The sequence below is a fragment of the Hyperolius riggenbachi genome, chromosome 3 (genome assembly GCF_040937935.1).
Source record: "Hyperolius riggenbachi isolate aHypRig1 chromosome 3, aHypRig1.pri, whole genome shotgun sequence".
Lineage (NCBI taxonomy): Eukaryota > Metazoa > Chordata > Amphibia > Anura > Hyperoliidae > Hyperolius > Hyperolius riggenbachi.
In genome coordinates this window covers 467419577-467445721 of record NC_090648.1, presented here as the reverse complement: position 1 = coordinate 467445721, position 26145 = coordinate 467419577, and the positions used below count along the sequence as shown (strand labels likewise).

At 46.4% G+C, this 26145-nt stretch overlaps 1 long non-coding RNA gene across 1 annotated transcript in view; it reads right to left on the bottom strand.

Annotated features, from left to right (window-relative positions):
* Positions 1–26145, bottom strand: part of LOC137564287 (uncharacterized) — a 78513-nt gene that overhangs the window by 45302 nt on the left and 7066 nt on the right. The gene's annotated exons all lie outside the window — the stretch shown is intronic.

Here is a 26145-nt window from a genome sequence, read left to right as displayed (position 1 = left end):
GTGTCCACATATTGTTGTATATTGGTATGTAGCCATGCCCCCCCCCCCCCCGCCCCGAGTGATGCTTAGCCTAGGCTTATTAGCTATTCAGAATTCTCCCCTAAGAGTATTCTGGTGAAAACCAGGTATATTTTGTACTGGTTTCAGATCTCTCTGACCCATTTTACACTTCACCCTCTGCAGTGATCGCAGGGTGGAGAGCCTGCTGCACAATCACCGCACAAATCCTTCTTCATGACGCTGCGGCCGAGTGCGCCAACATGGTCATATGCATAGAGCCTGCTCCTTACATAGTTACATAGTTTTTTGGGTTGAAAGAAGACATACATTCGTCGAGTTCATCCAGAAAATACAGTACAACACCAGCCTGTTCCCGCACATATCCCTGTTGATCCAGAGGAAGGTAAAAAACCCTTACAAAGCGTGGTCCAATTAGCCCTAAAAGGGAAAAAATTCCTTCCCGACTTTCCGGATGGCAATCAGATAAAATCCCTGGATCAACACCACTGGGAATTAACTAGTAATTATAGCCATGAATGCCTTTCAATGGAAGTAAAGCATCTAAACCCCCTTTAAAGCATCTAAGCCCTCTTTAACCATATAAGCCACCTGGACAAGATTATCACATCCAGGCGGCTGCTATTGCACTGCTGCGCACTCCCGTGTTGCTCCCCGTTACCCTGGAGATCAATGAATGGGAACATAGTTTCCATTCATTGATCTAAGTCCCCGGTAGAAAGACCAACGGCTTCTTATCAGAAACCGCCGTCTTTCTAATAAAAAAAAAAGGTTTCCCGTCCTTATGCTTCCTGGAAGTGAGAGCGTTTGCTTCCAGGACTAACATTTTTTTGGGGGGACTGGGCCATCTTGTGGCCAAATAATAAAACTACATCTACATACATGTTTTAATAAAATAAACACACATTATTACATTTAAAAAATTAACTGTTTACCTCCCACACCAAAAATGACCCAAATAAATTTTTTTATGAAAATTTAAAATTACATTAAAAAAAATAAACAAAAACATAAATAGTTACCTAAGGGTCTGAACTTTTTTCATATGCATGGGAAGAGGGTATATTACGAACATTTTTAAAATTATAAACTTGTAAATAGTGATGGACGCAAAACTGAAAAATGCACCTTTATTTTCAAATAAAATGTTGGTGCCATACATTGTGATAGGGACATATGGCTTCAATTCATCAAAGGGTGTTCGATAACAAAACCCCAGTCCTTAAAATACCGCATTCGGTATTTTACACTTCACTGTGCTAATTCATCAATATTTTCCCATGTGCGGTAGAGGTTCGTTAAGTTACCGAACTACTAGGCTTCAATTCATCAAAGGCTGTTCGATAACAGCAGAGTGGTGCAGAGCAGCTTGGAATGTCTCTGTGTTGTTACAAGCTGATAACAATAGAAGGCATCCAGACACTCCTTTACATGTAAACGTGTTATAGTTACTGTTACTTGTACTGCCTCTGCAGCTCTGAATCTGTCCATCAGTCTTTCTTAACATTTGACTTATTTGCCACAACGTAGATGAACTTCCTGGAGACATTACAAATGCCATGCTTGGTGATTTCACCACCAGCATCTTTGCATTATCAAACAGGGCCTGAAAGGGTTACACCACCGAAGGGAATCTGGGGATATATTTTGACCCCTTCTCTCTGCTCACTGCTTGGGGGGTCTGAAAGCTTGTGTGGAGAAGCCTGTGTGACCTATCAGCGGCACTTGCAGGAGAACAGGGGCTGTTTCTATTGGCTGCCTGCTCCTGCTAATCATGAAAACATTCACACAGAAGGCTTTCGAAGCCTGTAACGACAGGGGAGAGCTTGAGATAAACACCGAATGTGTTAGCGAATGTGGGAACCTTGATGAATTAACATTTGTTGAGCACATGTCGGTAATTTATCTCATTGCTGTGTCATTTCAGCTTCTCATTCGGTAACAGCTTTGATGAATTAACATTTTCTAAAGTGCTCCCTTAAGTCAGCTGTTTTTAGCATTACCGAATGCGGTAATGCTTGATGAATTGAAGCCATTATTTAGTTTCAAATTTACTTTATTGGTTCCATTGTAGAAAATGTACATACAGTAAGGATGCATATTGAGCAGATAACTGTATTAAGTTACATAGGTCATATAAGAAAAACTTATGGCAGTATGACATTGTACATAAGCCTGAGTCATGCATTTTTGATAAAAATAAAGTGTGGAATGATCAAGTATTAACATTTGAACAAGGGTAGTATGCCAACAAGTGTGAAAGGTTGTATTTAGTATGGTTAGAGATGCTTAGGGCATAAGGAAGAACAAGGTACCTTTAATAATCAATGAGGTATTTGTAAAATGTACACCAGATGAGAACAAGAAAACAATGTTGGGTTGACTTATTATTTTAAAACTGTTCGAGTGCTTGTTTAATATTTGAAGAGGTAACATTATTAAGCCATGGTTGCCAAATTTTATCAAAATGGTGGACCCTATCCATCAGGTTAGCCTTAATTTTTTCGTTAAGCATGGTCTCCTGCATTTTATCCAGGACGCATCGATAGATGAGTGCTTGCTGACGCCATTGAGATGCAATATAGGTTTTAGTAGAGTTGGCAGCAAACTGTATGAGCTTATGATAAGCATAAGGAATATCTTCCGGTTTATAGCCCAGAAGGAAAATCATGGGGTCAGCTTGTAACTGGATTGAGAGAATTTTATTCAAGTTATTTATGATCCTAGACCATAGCTGCGCTACCTTAGGACAGGTCCACCATATATGATATATTGTACCCGGAGTTTGGCAACCCCTGAAACATGAGGAGGGATTTTCTGGTGATATTTGGTGCAGTTTTGTGGGAACTAAATAACTACGGTGTAGAACTCTAAGGGAGACCTCCATGTTTGTAACCTGGAGGCTACCCTTAGAGAGGGTGTCCATACATTGCATCCAGTCTTCTTTATTCAATGTTTTATCACAGTCACGCTCCCAGGCAAGTTGAAAAGGAAGCTTATTTTGGGATGTGGTAGAATTGAAGGAGGAATATAGAGTGGATAACATGCCTCTGCACAAAGGATCCGATCTGCAGATGTTCTCAAGAAAAGTAGACCTTGAAGTTTGGTTAGTGGGGCATAGTGACTTCGCAAAGTGAATAATTTGAAACGCTCTAAATCTTTCATTCAAGGGTATTGACAGTTGTAGTTGTAATGAGGCCAAAGCAGGGACAGGCCCACCCTGTGTTATATTACCTAAGGTTTTAATATTTTTAGCGGTCCACCATCCAAACAGAAGTGGGTCATGCCCTCCAGGGAAGTCTGGGTTGTTGAAGATTTCTACAAGCTGTGATGGCTTAGCCTGCAAATTATGCTTATAACGAACTTTTTTCCATAAAGATAGGGTGAGGTAGGTATATGGAGAGAGTATCGTAATGTTTTTAATGTTTTTAAGAGAGGACCATAGCAGGCCTCTCCAGTTCAGAGGGCGGACCAGAGCATCCTCCAAAGAGAGCCATCTGGGTCTGTTGTTTTCAGCAAATATCATGGGCAGGAAGGCCAGCTGGGAAGCCAAATAATACTTGTAGAGGCATGGCACCGATAAACCCCCTTCTTTTTTATGCATCATCATCATTTTGCGGTTAATACGTGGGTGCCTATCATTCCATATGAATTTAAAGATGTTTTTTTGTAGCCTTTCTAACATTCCCTTAGTCAAGCAGACCGGGAGGGTTCGGAATAAATACATAAGTTTTGGTAAAAGGGTCATTTTTACTGCTGTTACCCTGCCTGCCCAAGATATTTTATAACCCTTCCATTGCTGTAGAAGTTCTTCTAAATGCTTTAGCATTGGTACATAGTTCCAGTGATATAATCTATCAGGGTCAGAGGAAATCTTAACCCCAAGGTACTTCAAGTAATGAGGCTGGTATCTAAAGTTAAAAATGTTGGAGATATATTCTCCCATTCCCTTAGGGAAGTTGCTAAGAAGCCATTATTTAAATGGTGTAATAACCGGGACAAATGGGCAAATAAAATACATAGGTTTTAATTATGGTAGCATGTATTATTTTAAAGAGGAGCTGTTAGGTATAAGGTCTCAGAGAAAATAAACACATATATCAGTAGCTAAAGATTGGCTGTACTTACATTACATATGCATTTCACTGTCCACGTTTGGATTTCACAGAATTTGTATATAGTATATGCAGAGAATGATGCTCCTGACAGCCCATGGCAGGTTCCATGTTTGTGAAGCCAAATGTGTCGTCATGTCCTGCCTGCTTCTGATCACAGAACAGCTCATACAGAATAACACAGTGTGCAGTGAATATTAATGAGCCATGTGGCTAGGAACAATAGCGGACTCCTGCAGAGTACTCTTCCCGGAGATTTATCTGTGCTGTGGCTAGACTGAGTTAGAAGCTGCTGAAACTTGATCCCGTCTTCTCCTTAGCAGCCGAGGGGAGGGCCCCAGAATGCTTTGCAGTATGGAATGCGGCTTGCGTCCTCCTTAGGAGCTTAGCTTTGGTGATAAGCACACATTAAATGTAAGAGAGATTTTTATCTTTAGTAATGTCTTTTTGGCTTCTGTCTAAACTGTTTAACACAGGAGAATAGAGGTTTAAATTAGCTTCTGCAGCCTGACAGTTACTCTTTAAAGCAAAAATGGCCGAAATCTGAGAAATAATGAAGTTTTTCAATTTTTTTTCTTAACCACTTGCCGACCGCCCACAGCCCATGGGCGGCGGCAAAGTGGATCCCCTAAGGACCGCAATACGCCTTAAGGCGGTGCGTCCTTTTGCTACGCCGGGGAAGCGATCGCGTCATTGATGACGCGCGCTTCCCCCGGCAACTGGCTCCGCCCACCCGCCGTAACATCCCGCCGGCCATACGGAAGCGCCGGCGGGATGTTAACCCCGCGATCGCCGCTACAAAGTGTATAATACACTTTGTAATGTATACAAAGTGTATTATACAGGCTGCCTCCTGCCCTGGTGGTCCCAGTGTCCGAGGGACCACCAGGGCAGGCTGCAGCCACCCTAGTCTGCACCCAAACACACTGATCTGCCCCCCCCCCGCCCACTGATCGCCCACAGCACCCCTCAGACCCCCCCCTGCCCACCCCCCAGACCCCTGTTTGCACCCAATCACCCCCCTAATAACCCATCAATCACTCCCTGTCACTATCTGTCAACGCTAATTTTTTTTTTATCCCCCCCCCCCCTGCCCCCTGCCCCTCCTGATCACCCCCCCCACCCCTCAGATTCTCCCCAGGACCCCCCCCCCCCAGACCCCCCCCCCCCTGTGTACTGTATGCATCTATCCCCCCTGATAACCTGTCAATCACCTGTCAATCACCCATCAATCATCCATCAATCACCCATCAATCACCCCCTGTCACTGCCACCCAACAATCAGCCCCTAACCTGCCCCTTGCGGGCAATCTGATCACCCACCCACACCAATAGATCGCCCGCAGATCCGACATCAGATCACCTCCCAAATCCATTGTTTACATCTATTCTCTCCTCTAAACACCCACTAATTACCCATCAATCACCCATCAATCACCCCCTATCACCACCTGTCACTTTTACCTATCAGATCAGACCCTAATCTGCCCCTTGCGGGCACCCAATCACCCGCCAACACGCTCAGATTGCCCTCTGACCCCCCCTTATCAATTCGCCAGTGCATTAATTACATCTGTTCTTCCCTGTAATAACCCACTGATCACCTGTCAATCACCTGCCAATCACCTATCACCCATCAATCACCCCGTCACTGCCACCCATTAATCAGCCCCTAACCTGCCCCTTGCGGGCAATCTGATCACCCACCCACACCAATAGATCGCCCGCAGATCCGACATCAGATCACCTCCCAAATCCATTGTTTACATCTATTCTCTCCTCTAAACACCCACTAATTACCCATCAATCACCCCCTATCACCACCTGTCACTGTTACCTATCAGATCAGACCCTAATCTGCCCCTTGCGGGCACCCAATCACCCGCCCACACGCTCAGATTGCCCTCAGACCCCCCCTTATCAATTCGCCAGTGCATTAATTACATCTGTTCTTTCCTGTAATAACCCACTGATCACCTGTCAATCACCTGCCAATCACCTATCACCCATCAATCACCCCCTGTCACCCCCTGTCACTGCCACCCATCAATCAGCCCCTGTCACTGCCACCCATCAATCACCCCCTGTCACTGCCACCCATCAATCAGTTCCTAACCTGCCCCTTGCGGGCAATTTGATCACCCACCCACACCATCCGATCGCCTGCAGACCCGCAGTCAGATCACCTCCCAAGTGCATTGCATCTGTTCTCTCCTCTAAACACCCACTAATTACCCATCAATCACCCCCTGTCACTGCTACCCATCAGATTAGACCCCCATCTGCCCCTAGGGCACCCAATCACCCGCCCACACCCTCAGACCCCAGCCCTGATCACCTCGCCATTGCATTACTTGCATCTATTCCCCCCACTAATCACACCTTGAGACACCCATCAATCACCTCCTGTAACCCCCTAGCACACCTACCCATCAGATCAGGCCCTAATTTGCCCCGTGTGGGCTCCTGATCACTCGGCCAAACCCTCAGATCCCCCTCAGACCCCCTTCCGATCACCTCCCCAGTGCATTGAGTGCATCTATTTTCCCCTCTAATCACCCCCTGAGACACCCATCAATCACCTCCTGTCACCCCCCTAGCACTCCTATCCATCAGATCAGGCCCAATACAACCGGTCATCTAAAAGGCCACCCTGCTTATGACCGGTTCCACAAAATTCGGCCCCTCATAGACCACCTGTCATCAAAATTTGCAGATGCTTATACCCCTGAACAGTCATTTTGAGACATTTGGTTTCCAGACTACTCACGGTTTTGGGCCCGTAAAATGCCAGGGCAGTATAGGAACCCCACAGGTGACCCCATTTTATAAAAAAGACACCCCAAGGTATTCTGTTAGGTGTATGACGAGTTCATAGAAGATTTTATTTTTTGTCAAAAGTTAGCGGAAATTGATTTTTATTGTTTTTTTTTCACAAAGTGTCATTTTTCACTAACTTGTGACTAAAAATAAAATCTTCTATGACCTCGCCATACACCTAACGGAATACCTTGGGGTGTCTTCTTTCTAAAATGGGGTCACTTGTGGGGTTCCTATACTGCCCTGGCATTTTAGGGGCCCTAAACCGTGAGGAGTAGTCTAGAAAACAAATGCCTCAAAATGACCTGTGAATAGGACGTTGGGCCCCTTAGCGCACCTAGGCTACAAAAAAAGTGTCACACATGTGGTATCGCCGTACTCAGGAGAAGTAGTATAATGTGTTTTGGGGTGTATTTTTACACATACCCATGCTGGGTGGGAGAAATCTCTCTGTAAATGGACAATTGTGTGTAAAAAAAATCAAAAAATTGTCATGTACAGAGATATTTCTACATTTTTACACCCTAAGTGCGCTAAGGGGCCCAAAGTCCAATGAGTACCTTTAGGATTTCACAGGTCATTTTGCGACATTTGGTTTTAAGACTACTCCTCATGGTTTAGGGCCCCTAAAATGCCAGGGCAGTATAGGAACCCCACAAATGACCCCATTCTAGAAAGGAGACACCCAAAGGTATTCCGTTAGGAGTATGGTGAGTTCATAGAAGATTTTTTTTGTTGTCACAAGTTAGCGGAATATGACACTTTGTGAAGAAAAACAATTCAAATCAATTTCCGCTAACTTGTGGCAAAAAATAAAATCTTCTATGAACTCACCATACACCTAACGGAATACCTTGGGGTGTCTTCTTTGTAAAATGGGGTCATTAGTGGGGTTCCTATACTGCCCTGGCATTTTAGGGGCCCTAAACCGTGAGGAGTAGTCTTGAAACAAAAATAACCTGTAAAATCCTAAAGGTACTCATTGGACTTTGGGCCCTTTAGCGCAGTTAGGGTGCAAAAAAGTGTGTGGCACTTTTTTGCACCCTAACTGCGCTAAAGGGCCCAAAGTCCAATGAGTACCTTTAGGATTTCACAGGTCATTTTGCGTAATTTGATTTCCAGACTACTCCTCATGGTTTAGGGCCCCTAAAATGCCAGGGCAGTATAGGAACCCCACAAATGACCCCATGTTAGAAAGAAGACACCCAAAGGTATTCCGTTAGGAGTATGGTGAGTTCATAGAAGTTTTTATTTTTTTGTCACTAGTTAGCGGAAATTGATTTTAATTGTTTTTTTTCACAAAGTGTCATGTTCCGCTAACTTGTGACAAAAAATAAAATCTTCTATGAACTCACCATACTCCTAACGGAATACCTTGGGGTGTCTTCTGTCTAAAATGGGGTCATTTGTGGGGTTCCTATACTGCCCTGGCATTTTAGGGGCCCTAAACCATGAGGAGTAGTCTTGAAACCAAATGTCGCAAAATGACCTGTGAAATCCTAAAGGTACTCATTGGACTTTGGGCCCTTTAGCGCAGTTAGGGTGCAAAAAAGTGCCACACATGTGGTATCGCCGTACTCAGGAGAAGTAGTATTATGTGTTTTGTGGTGTATTTTTACACATACCCATGCTGGGTGGGAGAAATAACTCTGTAAATGGACAATTGTGTGTAAAAAAAATGAAAACATTGTCATTTACAGAGATATTTCTCCCACCCAGCATGGGTATGTGTAAAAATACACCCCAAAACATATTATAGTACTTCTACTGAGTATGGCAATACCACATGTGTGGCACTTTTTTGCAGCCTAACTGCGCTAAGGGGTCCAAAGTCCAATGAGCACCTTTAGGCTTTACAGGGGTGCTTACAATTTAGCACCCCCCAAAATGTCAGGACAGTAAACACACCCCACAAATGACCCCATTTTGGAAAGTAGACACTTCAAGGTATTCAGAGAGGGGCATGGTGAGTCCGTGGCAGATTTCATTTTTTTTGTCGCAAGTTAGCAGAAATGGAAACTTTTTTTTTTTTGTCACAAAGTGTCATTTTCCGCTTACTTGTGACAAAAAACAATATCTTCTATGAACTCACTATGCCTCTCAGTGAATACTTTGGGATGTCTTCTTTCCAAAATGGGGTCATTTGGGGGGTATTTATACTATCCTGGAATTCTAGCCCCTCATGAAACATGACAGGGGGTCAGAAAAGTCATAGATGCTTGAAAATGGGAAAATTCACTTTTTGCACCATAGTTTGTAAACGCTATAACTTTTACCCAAACCAATAAATATACACTGAATGGGTTTTTTTTTTTATCAAAAACATGTTTGTCCACATTTTTCGCGCTGCATGTATACAGAAATTTTACTTTATTTGAAAAATGTCAGCACAGAAAGTTAAAAAAATCATTTTTTTGCCAAAATTCATGTCTTTTTTGATGAATATAATAAAAAGTAAAAATCGCAGGAGCAATCAAATAGCACCAAAAGAAAGCTTTATTAGTGACAAGAAAAGGAGCCAAAATTCATTTAGGTGGTAGGTTGTATGAGCGAGCAATAAACCGTGAAAGCTGCAGTGGTCTGAATGGAAAAAAAGTGCCTGGTCCTTAAGGGGTAGAAAGACTGTGGTCCTCAAGTGGTTAAAGGACTTCCGAGGCCAAAATTAATAAAATCACACTATACCTTTTTTTTTTTGCAGAATCCACGGAGGACGTCCTGCCCGTCCTCCGCTCCGTGCCGCCATCAATGCAGGTCTTTTCGTTCCCCTAGGGCTCGGCCCGACCCCACCGAACGGGTCGCATCGATGCCACCTCTAACATGGCCGCCGCCTTGTTCCGTGGCTGCGCAGTACGCTTTGTCGCTGACGTACGCTTGGGGAGCATGCCGGGACCTAGTACGCGGTGGGAGGCGGGCAATAGGCTGCGCAGTCGCGCTAGCGACAAAGCGTACTGCGCAGCCGCGGAGCAAGGCGGCGGCCATGTTAGAGGTGGCATCGATGCGACCCGTTCGGTGGGGTCGGCCCAAGCCCTAGGGGAACGAAAAGACCTGCATTGATGGCGGCACGGAGCGGAGGACGAGCAGGACGTCCTCCGTGGATTCTGCAAAAAAAAAGGTATAGTGTGATTTTATTAATTTTGGCCTCGGAAGTCCTTTAATATTCCCGTTAAAATGTACCACCCAAAGAAAGCCTAATTAGTGGTGGAAAAAACATGATATAGATCAATTTATTTGTGATAATTAGTGATAAAGTTATTGGCGAATAATTGGGAGGTGAAAATTGCTCTGATGTAGAGGCGGGCCGTATCTCTTAAGAGGCACCCGTGGGCCGGTGCCATGGGCGGCCCCTCGGGGGGGGGGCACCTGTTAGCTAAGTATTTTTTTTATTAATATTTTTTTTTCTTTTAAAAATTGTATTAAGAAAAAAAAAAAGAGTTGCCTGCCGAGGGAGGATAGGGGGTGGGTGTCTGCGGCAGAGCGCACAACCACATGGAGGGGAACTCGCCCCTGCCTACTTCTACATTGGGATAGCCCAGCACGTCATCCCCTAGCCGCATTAGACTCTTTATTGCGGCTCTTTAGTGAGCCGGACTTCCCATCCAGCTAGAGACGAGTCTCTGCCAGAGAGTCTCTAGCAGGCTGCTCCTGTCAAAGTCAAAGATTGCTGGCCTAGAATCTAGGGCAGCAATCTTTGATTCATGAGTCGACTCATGGGAGCAGCCAGAGCGAGCAGCCTGCTAGAAACTCTCTGAATAGCGTGGGGAACGGCTCTCCTCTCTGAAGGCTCAATTTGCGGTGGGGGCAGGGCACCACGAACGGGAGCAGGAGCAGAGGGGGGACGACTTATTTTTTGTTCTCCTTTGGCCCCCCCTCCTGTCACCATGCCCCTCCATAGCGCTGCGCTGTGGATGAGAAACCACGCTGCAGCGGAGCCCAGAGCCAGGGAAAGTGAGTGTGAAGCTGTTTGTAATGCAGCAGCAGCAGCGCCATGGAGGATCAGGGTGACAGGAGGGGGACCCCCGATGTGCGTCATAGCAGCCCCCCCCTGGAGATACCTTAAACCCCACAGTAGCAGCCCCCCCCCCCTGGAGATACCTTCCCTCCCACCAACCCACCCCACAGTAGCAGCCCCCCCCCCTGGAGATACCTTCCCTCCCCCACCAACCCACCCCAAAGTAGCAGCCCCCCCTGGAGATACCTTCCCTCCCACCGACCCACCCCACAGTGGCAGCCCCCCCCCCCCCCGGAGATACCTTCCCTCCCACCAACCCACCCCACAGTAGCAGCCCCCCCCCCCCCCCTGGAGATAACTTCCCTCCCACCAACCCACCCCACAGTAGCAGCCCCCTCCCCTGGAGATACCTTCCCTCCCACCTATCCCACAGTAGCAGCAGCCCCCCCCCCCCCTGGAGATACCTTCCCTCTCAACCACTCCCCACTCCCCACCGTAGCAGCACAGCAGCAGCCCCCCCTCCTGGAAATATACGCCCAACACCCCACAGCAGCAGCCCCCCCCCCCTGGAGATACCTTCCCTCTCACCCACCCCACAGTAGCAGCTGCAACCCCCTTGGGGATACCTTCCCTCCCACCCATCCCACAGTAGCAGCAGCCCCCCCCCCCCCCCCGGAGATACCTTACTTCCTACCCACCCCACAGTAGCAGCAGCCCCCCCCCCCTGGAGATATTCTCCCACCACCCCACAGCAGCAGCCCCCCCCCCAGAGATACCTTCCCTCCCACCCACCCCACAGTAGCAGCTGCAACCCCCTTGCAGATACATTCCCTCTCACCCACCCCACAGTAGCAGCTGCAACCCCCTTGCGGATACCTTCCATCTCACCCACCCCACAGTAGCAGCAGCAGCCCCCCCTTGGAGATATTCTCCCAACATCCCACAGCAGCAGCCCCCCCCCCTGGAAATACCTTCCCTCTCACCCACCCCACAGTAGCAGCAGCAGCCCCCCCTTGGAGATATTCTCCTACCACCCCACAGCAGCAGCCCCCCCCCCAGAGATACCTTCCCTCCCACCCACCCCACAGTAGCAGCAGCAGCCCCCCCTTGGAGATATTTTCCCACCACTCCACAGCAGCAGCCCCCCCCCCCCCGAGATACCTTCCCTCTCACCCACCCCACAGTAGCAGCAGCAGCCCCCCCTTGGAGATATTTTCCCACCACCTCACAGCAGCAGCCCCCCCCCCCTTGGAGATACCCACCCCACAGCAGCCCATTGCAGATACCCACCCACCCCACAGCAGCACATTGCAGATACCCACCCCACAGCAGCCCCTTGGAGTTTCTCACCCATCCACTCACCCACCCCACAGCAGCCCCTTGGAGTTTCTCTGACCCCAGTACTAGGAGGAAGCAGTGTGGGATGGAGAGAGCAAGACTGCTGCTCCCGGGGACCTGTCCTGAGGCTGGCTGAGCCTCACTAAAGTAAAAAAAAACGGGAACTATTATTTTCTGCTGAAATGCTGCCCTCATTGCGATTATTTTATGATGATTTGATGCCCACATTGCGATTATTTTATGGTGATATGATGCCCACATTGCGATTATTTGATGGTGAAATTCTGCCCAAATTAAGATTATTTTATGGTGAAATGATGCCCACATTGCGATTATTTGATGGTGAAATTCTGCCCACATTGCGATTATTTTATGGTGATATGCCCACATTGCGATTGTTTGATGGTGAAATTCTGCCCACATTGCGATTATTTCATGGTGAAATGATGCCCACATTGCGATTATTTGATGGGGAAATTATGCCCACATTGCGATTATTTTATGGTGATATGATGCCTACATTGCGATTATTTTATGGTGAAATGATGCCCACATTGCGATTATTTTATGGTGAAATTCTGCCCACATTGCGATTATTTTATGGTGAAACGCTGCCCCATTATGATTATTTGGCACCTATGGGGGGGCCCCATCCAAATTTTCGCAAGGCGGCCCAGTGATTTCTAGTTACGCCCCTGACTACTACCTAAACTGGGGATACCTATAGACCTGGCTACTTATACTGTACTTATACTAATTATTTATATAGCGCCAACATATTATGCAGCGCTGTACAGAGTATTTTACCTTGTCACTAGCTGTCCCTCAGAGGGGCTCACAATCTAATCCTTACCATAGTCTTATGTGTATGCATGTATCGTAGTCTAGGGCCAATTTGTAGGGGGAAGCCAATTAACTTATCTGTATGTTTTTGGGATGTGGGAGGAAACCGGAGTGTCTGAAGGAAGCCCACACAGACACAGGGAGAACATACAAACTCCTTGCAGATGTTGACCTGGCTGGGATTGGAGCCCAGCGCTGCAAGGCGAGAGCGCTAACCACTACATAACCGTGCTGCCATACTACTGTACTATATTGTACTGCCATCTTCAGCAGTACTTCACAGAGTACGTAGTCATTAGAGTTGGGCCGAACGGTTCGCCTGCGAACGGTTCCATGCGAACTTCAGTGGTTCGCGTTCGCGTAACGCAGGCGAACGTTTGCGGAAGTTCGGTTCGCCCCATAATGCACCATGAAGGTCAACTTTGACCCTCTACATCACAGTCAGCAGGCCCAGTGTAGCCAATTAGGCTACACTAGCCCCTGGAGCCACTCCCCCCCTTATAAAAGGCATGCAGCGGCAGCCATTACGCTCACTCGTGTGCCTGCGTTAGTGAGAGTAGGGCGAGCTGCTGCAGACTGTCTCTCATAGGGAAAGATTAGTTAGGCTTATCTTGTTCCTGGCTGCATACCTGTTCTGTTCAGTGAACCTGCCACTGCATACCTGTTCTGTGAACCCACCACTGCATACCTGTTCTGTGAACCCACCACTGCATACCTGTTCTGTGAACCCACCACTGCATACCTGTTCAGTGAACCTGCCACTGCATACCTGTTCTGAGAACCCACCACTGCCTACCTGTACTGTGAACCCACCACTGCATACCTGTTCTGTGAACCCACCACTGCATACCTGTTCTGTGAACCCACCACTGCATACCTGTTCAGTGAACCTGCCACTGCATACCTGTTCTGTGAACCCGCCACTGTATACCTGTTCTGTTCAGTGAACCCGCCACTGTATACCTGTTCTGTTCAGTGAACCCGCCACTGTATACCTGTTCAGTGAACCTGCCACTGCATACCTGTTCTGTGAACCCGCCACTGCATACCTGTTGTGTTCAGTGAACCCGCCACTGTATACCTGTTCAGTGAACCTGCCACTGCATACCTGTTCTGTGAACCCACCACTGTATTCCTGTTCAGTGAACCCGCCACTGCCGTCACTACACAAACAGCTGTTTGCGGTGCGTTACACAGTGAGTTTGGTGTGTCAGTGTGAAGCAGTAACTTAATTACACTACCTGATTGATGTATACACATGCAAGATGTTTTAAAGCACTTTAGGCCTGTCATTTAGCATTCAATGTGATTTCTGCCCTTAAAACGCTGCTTTGCGTCAAATCCAGATTTTTCCCGGGGACTTTTGGCGTGTATCCCACTCCGCCATGCCCCCCTCCAGGTGTTAGACCCCTTGAAACATCTTTTCCAGCACTTTTGTGGCCAGCATAATTTTTTTTTTTTCAAAGTTTGCACCCCCATTGAAGTCTATTGCGGTTCGCGAACTTTAACGCGAACCGAACCTTCCACGGAAGTTCGCGAACCCGGTTCGCGAACCTAAAATCGGAGGTTCGGCCCAACTCTAGTAGTCATGTCACTGACTATCCTCTGAGGAGCTTACAATCTAATCCTGCCATAGTCTAATGTCCCACCATATTATTATGTAGTTATATAGCACTGACATCTTTTGCAGCACATTACAGAGTACATAGTCATGTCACTGTCCTCAGAGGAGCTCACAATCTAATCCCTACCATAGTCATAGTGTAATGTCCTACCATATTATTATTATTATTATGATGTATTTATATAGCAGTGACATCATCTGCAGCACTTTACAGAGTACATAGCCATGTCATTGACTGTCCTCAGAGGAGCTCACACTCTAATCCTACCATAGTCATAGTCTAATGTCCTACCATATTATTATTATGTATTTATATAGCACTGACATCTTCTGCAGCACTTTACAGAGTACATAGTCATGTCACTGACTGTCCTCGGAGGAGCTCACAGCCTAATCCTACCATAGTCATAGTCTAATGTCCTACCATATTATTATGTAGTTATATAGCACTGGCATCTTCTGCAGCACTTTGCAGAGAACATAGTCATGTTACTGACTTTTCCCAGGGGAGCTCACAATCTAATACCTACCACTATTTTGTGCGAGAGAACACTGGCTGTGTGTTTTTTTGGGGGGTGGGAACATTTCCTACTTGCTTTTTTAGGGTCACTTTTCTCATACCCGGGGAGAAAACATGGCCCCACCGACTTTGGGCTGCACTGAAATTTTAATTGGTCCCACCCACTGTATGTTATGGACACGCCCACTGCATTCTGTGGACACGCCCATTTTTTGCCGCGGCGCGCCAACGTCCTCGGGGGGGGGGGGGGGGGGGGGGTGCCTGTGTAGAGGCCTGCAGCGGGTCGGGTACCCGCAAGTACCCCGAAATGCAGATCGGGTTCGGGTACCTGAATTGAAATATGCTGCGGGTGGGGTGCGGGTAGGGTTGCGGGTAGCGATCTGCAGGTGCGAGTAGTGAGGAGGGGAAGAAGCACTGGGTAGGGCAGTTGGCACAGCGACAGGGGGGGGGCAGAACCCCCCCCCTCCCTCGCCTGGGTCCCCTCCTTCAGCTCTCTCCCCCTCCAGAATAGCGGCGGCACTGCGTGTGGGCGGGCGGAGGTTTACTCAACTTCTAACTTCCGTTCGAAGCGCTGGAACGCAGAATCCCCTCGTCACAGGTCTCCGCCTTCAATGCCACCCACTGTGCTTCCTGATTGGCGGAAGCACAGTGGGCGGCATTGAAGGCGGAGACCTGTGACGAGGGGACTAAGCTGGCTACACTGGGGACAACTATGCTAGCTACACTGGGGACAACTATGCTAGCTACACTGGGGACAACTATGTTAGGTACACTGGGGACAACTATGCTAGCTACACTGGGGACAACTGTGCTGGCTATACTGGGGACAACTATGCTGGCTACACTGGGGACAACTATGCTGGCTACACTGGGGGCAACTATGCTAGCTACACTGGGGGCAACTATGCTAGCTACACTGGGGACAACTATGCTAGCTACACTGGGGACAACTATGCTAGCTACACTGGGGACAACTATGCTAGCTACACTGGGGACAACTATGCTGGCTACACTGGGGAAAACTATGCTGGCTACACTGGGGGCAACTATGCTAGCTACACTGGGGACAACTATGCTAGCTACACTGGGGACAACTATGCTAGCTACACTGGGGGCAACTATGCTGGCTGCACTGGTGACAACTATGCAAATGTGCACTTTAGAAGAAAATTTAAAAAAGTTCTGTGGGTGCGGGTCGGGTTGCGGGAATCAAATTCACCAAAAAGCGGGTCGGGTGCGGGTAGCGGGTCGCGGGTGCGGGTATGAAAAAGTGGACCCACGCAGGCCTCTACTCTGATGCATAAGGTGAAAGTACCCGTGTGCTGAAATGGTTAAGGCATCTAAGCCCCCTTTAAAGGGGCCCCTTGTTCAGAGACATACTGCTGGGCATGAATGGGGAATATAGTCCCCATTCACTGATCTAAGTCCCCAGCAGAAAAAACGATGGCTTCTTATCGGAGGCCGCAGTCTTTCTGAGCGAAAAAAAGTTTCCCGTCCTCCTTATGCTTTCTGGAAGCGAGAGTGCTCGCTTCCAGGACTAAAAAAACGTTTTTGACTGCGGCCATCTTTTGGCCAAATAGTAAAACTACATCCACATAAATTTTTATTAAATAAACACATATTATTTTACATTTAAAATTAACTGTTTACCTCCCACGCTAACAATTACCCAAATAAAAGTTTTAATTAAAAAAAAATTACAATAAAAAAAAAAAACATAAATAGTTACCTAAGGGTCTGAACTGTGTTAAAGAGACAATGAAGCGAGAAAAAAAATGATGATATTATGATTTGTATGTGTAGCACAGCTAAGAAATAAAACATTAAGATCAGATACATCAGTATAATTGTTTCCAGTACAGGAAGAGTTGAGAAACTCCAGATGTTATCTCTATGCAAACAAGCCATTAAGCTCTCCGACTTAAGGTAGATTAAGTACTTAATTTGCCATCAGATTCGACCAACAGACAGATCCCTATCTGATCGAATCTGATCAGAGAGGGATCGTATGGCTACCTTTACTGCAAACAGATTGTGAACCAATTTCAGCCTGAAACCGATCACAATCTGTTGTGGTGGTACTGCCGCCGCTCCCCCCGCTCGCATACATTACCTGCTCCGCTGGTGCGACTGCCCCCGGTCACCGCTCTTCTTCTCCGCTCTGGTCTGCTCTGGTCTCTGGCATGCTTCCCTTCTTCCTGTCTGGGGGAAGTTTAAACAGTAGAGCGCCCTCTACTGTTTAAACTTCCTGCCGGGACAGGAAGAAGGAAAGCATGCCGGAGACCAGAGCAGACCAGAGCGGAGACGGAGAAGAGCGGAGACCCGGGAGTCGCGCCGGCGGAGCAGGTAATGTATGCGGCTCTATTGCGTCGGTCGTCGGGCACTCGAACGCCGCTAGCGATGCGCTCTTTACCCGCGGGCGATCGACGGTTATTATTCGCACGGCGCGATCGACGGGATCGGACGGAATGGATCGAAATTCGGCGTGTAGCGTGAATGATTGGCAGCAGATTCGATCCCAGTGATCGAATCTGCTGTCGAAACGGGCGCAAATCGGGCCAGTGTATGGCCACCTTAAGTTAGTCTTGGAGAGGGCTGTTATCTGACTTTTATTATCTCAACTGTTCCTGGACTATTTACTTTTTCTCTGCTAGAGGAGAGGTCATTACTTCACAGACTGCTCTGAAAGACTCATTTTGAATGCTGAGTGTTGTGTAATGTGCACATATTATAGAATGATGCAATGTTAGAAAAAACACTATATACCTGAAAATAAAAGTATGAGAATATTTTCTTTGCTGCTAATCTTCTAGTAATTATTCCTAGTACACAACCAATTCACTATATCATATTTTTTTTTTCGCTTCAGTGTCTCTTTAATATGCATGTGAAGAGGGTATATTACTAATATTTTTTAAATTATAAGCTTGTAAATACAGTGCACCTTTATTTCCAAATAAAACGTTGGCACCACACATTGTGATAGGGACATAATTAAAATAGTGTAATAACCGGGACAAATGGGCAATTAAAATACATAGGTTTTAATTATGGTAGCATGCATTATTTTAAAGCTCTAATGGCTGAAAACTGAGAAATAATGAATTTTTTTACATTTTTTCTTAAAGAGAACCTGTAACAAAAAAAAGTTCCCCTGGGGGGTACTCTCCTCAGTAGGGGGAAGCCTCAGGGTCCCAATGAGGCTTCCCCCTCCGCTGTAGCTGCAGGCAATCCAGCGCTGGCTCCCCCGAAGTCTCCTGCAATCCATGCTCGACAAGCCTGACAAGGCTTGCTATATTTACCTTTCCTGGCTCCAGTGGGGGCGCTGTTGTGGCTCTCAGCACGGAGATAGGAAATAGCCGATCTCCGTTGGGTCCGCTCTACTACGCAGGCGCAGGAGACTTGCGCCTGTGCAGTAGAGCGGGCCAACAGCGATCGGCTATTTCAGCCTATCTCCGAGCGGAGAGCCGATACTGCGCCTGCGCTGGAACCGGGAAGGTAAATATTTACATCCGCTCTCTTCGGAGGGCCAGAGCAAGACCGCCGTGGGACACAGGAGGACGAGGGAAAGCCTCGATAGGATCCGGAAGCTTCCCCCCACCGAGGTAAGTACCCCCCCCCAGGGGAACTTTTTGCCATTACAGGTTTTCTTTAATATTCCTGTTAAAATGCATTTACAATAAGATTATTATTAGCAAAATGTACCACCCAAAGAAAGCCTAGTTGGTGGGGTAAGAACAAGATATAGATCAATTGATTATGATAATTAGTGATAAAGTTATTGGAGAATGAATGGGAGGTGAAAATTGCTCTGATGCATAAGGTGAAAAATACCTGAGGGCTGAAATGGTTAATGGTAAATTCAGGTAATCACCTTGTTCTGGATATAACAGGAAGAGGAACAGGAGTGAGTTGCTGCACTAACTATTAAGGGAAACTCTTACATTGGTAAGTAAAGTTATCCCTTAGTTTTAGACGTGGATCTAAAGGTCTGACAGCTAAGCTTTATAGTTACGCTTTCACTTTAACATTCAGATTTCTCTGCCACATCCCACTTTGTAGTATGAGAGGAGGAGCTCCCTCTAAGTTTCATTTCTTTCTCCTGCTAATAACTATGGCTTCTGCTGATCTGAAAGAGGAGTTAAACTGCTCCATCTGTCTGAGCGTTTATACAGATCCTGTGACCCTGAGATGTGGACACAACTTCTGCCGGGATTGTATTCACCGAGTGCTGAATGCCCAAGAGAAGTCTGGAGGAGGACATTCCTGTCCAGAATGCAGAGCAGCTTTCAGGAGACGCCCGGATCTTCAGAGAAACACAACTCTATGCAATATAGTTCAGAGATTAGCATTACGCTCTACTCCACCAGATCTGAAAGAGCCCACCGGGATCATCTGTACTTACTGTGTGGACTCTCCTGTACCTGCTGTTAAATCTTGCCTGATGTGTGAAGCTTCTCTGTGTGATAAGCATCTGAGAGTCCACAACAAATCACCAGAACACGTCATTGTTGACCTCACCACTTCTCTGGAGAACAGGAAATGCTGCATACATAAGAAGATCCTGGAATATTACTGCACTCAGGACAATGTGTGTATCTGTGTGTCCTGCAGTCTGGCTGGAGAACATCGGGGACACCAGGTGGAGATGCTTGACGAGGCTTCTCAGAAGAAAATAGCAATGCTGAAAGGAGTTGTAGAAGAAGTAATCGGAGAAAAAAATGTAATTGAGGAAAGACTCCGTAATCTGCAAGAACAGAGGGAGAAAATGCAAGAATTTGTAAAGGATGTATCTCAGAGAGCCACTGCCCTGTTTGGAGAGCTCAGGAGACAGCTGGAAGACCTGGAAAAAAGGGTCCTGAGTGAAATCTCTAGACAGAAAGAGCACATGACCCAGTCCTTCTCTAATACTGTCCATGCGCTGGAAGTAAAGAGGGATGAACTGTCCAGGAAGATCCAGGACATGGAGGAGCTGTGTAACGCAACTGACCCACTGACTGTCTTACAGGAATCTAAATACACTGGCTTTTATGAGAATGAATTTGGTAAATGTACCACTTGGGGGTGGGGGTTCATGGAGGGTCGTAGGGGTTCAGGTCATCGGGAGAAGGCAGATTCTGATTCATTTAGTACATGGGCAACTCTGGGAACATATGATGATTTTGATGAGCGAATGTCTGACCCTACAGGCAACCTGGATGGGCAGGTGATCCTGGCAACATTACACACAGGTCTAGATAACATGGTGTCCGAGGCAAATAATAACTTCTATGTGAGCCAGCAGTCAGGCAATTTATACGATCTACAGTTTTTGCCCTTTAGGAAGTCAGAGACCCAAAGACCTTTTCAGTCTGGTTCAGTTAATCGGGAGATGGCAGCTTCTCATGGAAATAAACAGATGATATTGAAGAAGAAGCATAATAATAACCCCATATGGGAGGCCCAGGGACAGAAAGGGTTCGGCTGGAACTTTGCGAACTGTAAGTAAAGGCAGAGGACAGTGTCACTGAGATTAGAAAGCATTATTTAGCTTACACTGGTTTGTACAGTGCCAGACAGAATCTGGTTGGGCATAAAATGGGAAAAAATAGAGTAGACTTAAAGCACCACTATCACGAAAAAAAATTAACATTTAAAATACATGTAAACCTATACAAATAAGAAGTAGGTTTCTTCCAGAGTAAAATGAGCCATACATTACTTTTCTCCTATGTTGCTGTCACTTACAGTAGGTAGTAGAAATCTGACAGAACCAACAGGTTTAGGGCTAGCCCATTTCCTCATGGGGGATTCCTTATAAAGACACCCCCTGAAAATAATTTATAAGAAGATGTTGGCCTGCCTCCCTGCTTGCTGCACATTTTTTTGGCAGTTTCACATAGCAACTGCCATTCACTAAGGGCTTTTGAAAATAAATTAAAACCAGAGAACCACCGACGAGATGGGCTTGTCAGATTTTTATATTAATGCAGAGAAATAATCCCCATCTTGCTTTTAACTGATTATATACGTGTTAAAATGTTCTGCAGATTATTTTAGTTAATTTCAAGATTTTATAATTACAAGCAGAATTCTTCTTTGATCAGTTCGATTGTTGGTTAGAGTAACCTGAAATGTTATTCTCTGCAGTAAACTGTCTTGTTCCTACTAGTACAAGGCTATGTTTATTTTAAGATAGCGCTGGAGAAGGTTCTGACTATATTCAGTTTTTTGCAATGCAATTTGCTTATGCAAGGCTGAACACACACAAGCTGCATTAGCTGGGCCTGTTTTATGCTAACATTAATCTTGAATAGAATCATGTATGGTGATCATAGAGTTATTGATTAATGAGTTGATCAACTATAGACATATATAATAAGGTAAATAAGTTTGCTTTCTATATATTTTAGCATGCATTAAAGCCAATGGGTACCGGTAAAAAAAAAGAAAAAGTCAGATACTCACCTAAGGAGAGGGAAGGCTCGGTCCTAATGAGCCTTCCCTCTCCTCTCCCGGTGCCCTCGGTGCTGCTCTGGCTCCCCCGTTCGCGTCCGCCGCCGCAGGGACTTCGGAGGTCTTCGGGAGCACTCGGGCTTCCAAAGACAGGCCGCTCCATACTATGTACGAGCAAGCGCGTCATAGAGGGCACTCGCGCATGCGTAGTATGGAGCGGCCGCGTCATCGGGAGCCCGAGTGCTCCCGAAGGCTTCCGAAAGCTCCCTTCGGCATGCGGAAGTGGCAGTATTTGACCGAACTGGTCGAATACTGCCATGGGGGATCCTGCGCGGGACTGGGCACCGGGAGAGGAGAGGGAAGGCTCATTAGGACCGATCCTTCCCTCTCCTTAGGTGAGTATCTGACTTTTTCTTTTTTTTACCGGTAAACATTCACTTTAAAACAGATGGCTGTTTGTTATAAATACAAAAGCTAACCAATAAGCCATGTTGACAAGATAGTACAACCTGTGACCACAGGGGGCGTTCAGGAAATCCCCGTTAATAAATGATGTAACATAAGAGCATGCCAAGTTTCTAAGAATAAGTTAAAGAACACACGCACATATCTTGGCGTCCATCAGATTCAGAAAGATGTAAAAGAATACCATTAGTGTCAACAATTGTGTGATATTATCTAATTAAATAATGATTGAGGTAATGCTGATTAGAAAAGGCGCAGACTACCTACGTTAATAAGCCAAAGTAGCGTCATATAAGTAGGCACCTGCTCAGATAACCCGCTACTTCAGAATGTCACAAAATGTCAGAATTTACCAGCTAAAAATAAGTTTAAGTTTTGTACATCACCGTAAATCCCCTACCCCGACGCCATTTTAGAAAAATTACAATAAAAAGGCCTGGCAGGCTAGCATATTTGATCTTCAAGCCTTAAAGAGACACTGAAGCGAAAAAAAAATTATGATATTATGATTTGCATGTGTAGTACAGCTAAGAAATAAAACATTAAGATCAGATACATCAGTGTAATTGTTTCCAGTACAGGAAGAGTTGAGAAACTCCAGTTGTTATCTCTATGCAAACAAGCCATTAAGCTCTCCGACTAAGTTAGTCGTGGAGAGGGCTGATATCTGACTTTTATTATCTCAACTGTTCCTGGACTATTTACTTTTCCTCTGCCAGAGGAGATGTCATTACTTCACAGACTGCTCTGAAAGACTCATTTTGAATGCTGAGTGTTGTGTAATCTGCACATATTATAGAATAATGCAATGTTAGAAAAAACACTATATACCTGAAAATAAAAGTATGAGAATATTTTCTTTGCTGCTAATCTTCTAGTAATTATTCATAGTACACAACCAATTCATTATATCATATTTTTTTTTCGCTTCAGTGTCTCTTTAACTCTACTGAGATCGATTGAGGCCTAACAGACTGGAGCCCATATGCAGTTCACTTTTTCTCCTGTCTTTTCTCAGTGATGGCTAACCTTGGCACTCCAGCTGTGGTGGAACTACAAGTCCCATGAGGCATTGCAATACTCTGACAGCTCTAAGCATAACTTGGGGAGGCAGAGGCATGATGGGCTTTGTAGTTTTGTCACAGCTGGAGTGCCAAGGTTAGCCATCACTGACCTAGGTGATATTTTCACACCTTCTCATAGGATCCATTTTAAACCACCAGCAGGCAAGAAAATACTCCAAATTAGAGGCCTGCAGGGGGTCAGGTACCCGCAGGTAACCCGAAATGCGGGTCGGGTGCGGGTAGCGAGTTGCGGGTAGGGTTGCGGGTAGCGGTCTGCGGGTAGTGAAAGCAAGCATGTAAACCTTCTTTAGCTTTGGTTTGTGTATAAAAATAGGTTTTATTAACTTTACAGCTCTCCAATGTTACTTTAAATCTGCACTTTAGAAGAAAATATGAAAAAAGCGGGTAGCGGGTCGGGTAGCAGGCCTGCGGGTCGGGTGCGGGTAGTGGTTGTGCGGGTCGGGAAGCGGGCCTACCGGTCGCGGGTCGGGTGCGGGTAGCGTTTCTGCGGGTGCGCGTCGGGTAGCGAGCCTGCGGGTTGCTGGTCGGGTGCGGGTAGAGGTTCTGCGGGTGCGGGTCGGGTAGCGGGCCTGCGGGTCGGGTGCGGGTAGCGGTTCTGCGAGTGCGGGTCGGGTGCGGGTAGCGTTTCTGCAGGTGCGGGTTGAGTAGCGGGCCTGTGGGTCGCTGGTCGGGTGCGGGTAGCGGTTCTGCGGGTGCGGGTCGGGTAGCGGGCCTGTGGGTCGCGGGTCGGGTGTGGGTAGCGGTTCTGCAGGTGCGGGTCGGGTAGCGGGCCTGCGGGTCGGGTGCGGGTAGCGGTTCTGCGGGTGCGGGTCGGGTAGCGGGCCTGAGGTTGGGTGTGGGTAGCGGTTCTGCAGGTGGGGCAGCGGGCCTGCGGGTCAGGTGTGGGTAGCGGTTCTGCGGGTGCGGGTCGGGTAGCGGGCCTGCGGGTCGGGTGCAGGTAGCAGGTCTGTGGGTGCAGGTCGGGTTGCGGGTATCAAATTCACCAGAAAGCGGGTCACGGGTCGAGTGCGGGTAGCGGGTCTGTGGGTGCGGGTCGGGTTGCGGGTATCAAATTCACCAGAAAGCGGGTCGCGTGTCAGGTGCAGGTAGCGTGTCTGTGGGTGCGGGTCTGGTTGCGGGTATCAAATTCACCAGAAAGCGGGTCGCGGGTCGGGTGCGGGTAGCGGGTCACAGGTGCGGGTCGGGTGTGGGTATGAAAAAGTGGACCCGCGCAGGCCTCCAAATAATCTTGATAGTACTTTTTCATCAACATTTGCCTACTCTTTCAATTGTAAAATGCTGAAAAGTTACTTTAACCGGTTCAGCGCCGCAGTGCCGAAAATCTCATGCATCCGAGCAACGTTCACCTCCCATTCATTCGCCTATAACTTTATTGCTACTTATCACAATGAATTGATCTATATCTTGTTTTTTCCGCCACTAATTAGGCTTTCTTTGGGGGGGGGGGGGGGTACATTTTGCTAAGAGCCACTTTACTGTAAATGCATTTTAACAGGAAGAATAAGAAAAAAACGGAAAAAATTCATTATTTCTCAGTTTTTGGCCATTATAGTTTGAAATTAATATATGCTACCGTAATTAAAACACATGTATTTTATTTGCCCATATGTCCCGGTTCTTACACCGTTTAAACGATGTCCCTATCACAATTTATGGTGCCGATATTTCATTTAGAAATAAAGGTGCATTTTTTCAATTTGCGTCCATCCCTATTTATAAGCTTATAATTTTAAATAATATAATAACATATTCTCTTGACATGCATAATTAAAAAGTTCAGACCCTTGGGTAACTATTTATGTTGTTTTTTGTTTTTTTTTTAATTGTATTTTTTTTTTTTAAATAAAAAAAGTGTATGTGGGTAATTTTTGGTGTGGGAGGGAAACTGCTAATTTTAAATGTAAAATTATATTTTTTTTTAATCAAAAATGTATGTGGGTGCAGTTTACTATTTGGCCACAAGATGGCCACAGTGAAAAAAGTCCTGGATGCGAACGATCTCGAATCCAGGAACTAAAATGCTGGGGAAAAGTTTCCTGGGGGCAGAAATATCGCGCTCTCTGGAGAGAAAGCGTCGGTATTTCTGCGGGGAAGCTAGATCGGTGAATAGGAATTATATTCCCATTCACTGATCGGGGGGCTAGCGGCGGGCGGCGGGTGCGCGCGCGGGGGCGCGCGCCCGATCGCGCACACCACACAGGGAAAACAGCAGTGCCTATCTGGACGAGGAAACTTGTCCAGATAGGCCGAACTGGTTAAAGAGAAGATAAAAAGTATCTCCTAGTAGATAAGACAGGTGAAAAATGTAATTGCATATGGGCCAAACTACCTTCCATTGTGATTCTAGAACCCAAGAGAGGTAATATGCATTATTCTTGGTGAATTTATTGACAATAGCTTATATAAACGTTAAAGACTTGTCATTTCAAACTTTAGATACCGTATATACTCGGATACAAGTCGACCCCGTGTATAAGTCGACCCCCAAAATTTGACCCTCACAAGGTGGATTTTTCCAATTATTCAAGTATAAGTCTATAGGTAAGTCTATAGAGTCTATAGGTAAGCCAGCCAGGTATCTGCCTCCAGTATAGGTAGCCAGCATAGGTAGGCAGCCAGGTATAGTTGCCCCCAGTATAGGTAGGTAGCCAGTATAGTTGCCAGTAGCATAGGTAGGTAGCCAGTATAGTTGCCAGTAGCATAGGTAGGTAGCCAGTATAGTTGCCATTAGCATAGGTAGGTAGCCAGTATAGTTGCCAGTAGCATAGGTAGGTAGCCAGTATAGTTGCCAGTAGCATAGGTAGGTAGCCAGTATAGTTGCCATTAGTATAGGTAGGTAGCCAGTATAGTTGCCAGTAGCATAGGTAGGTAGCCAGTATAGTTGCCATTAGTATAGGTAGGTAGCCAGTATAGTTGCCAGTAGCATAGGTAGG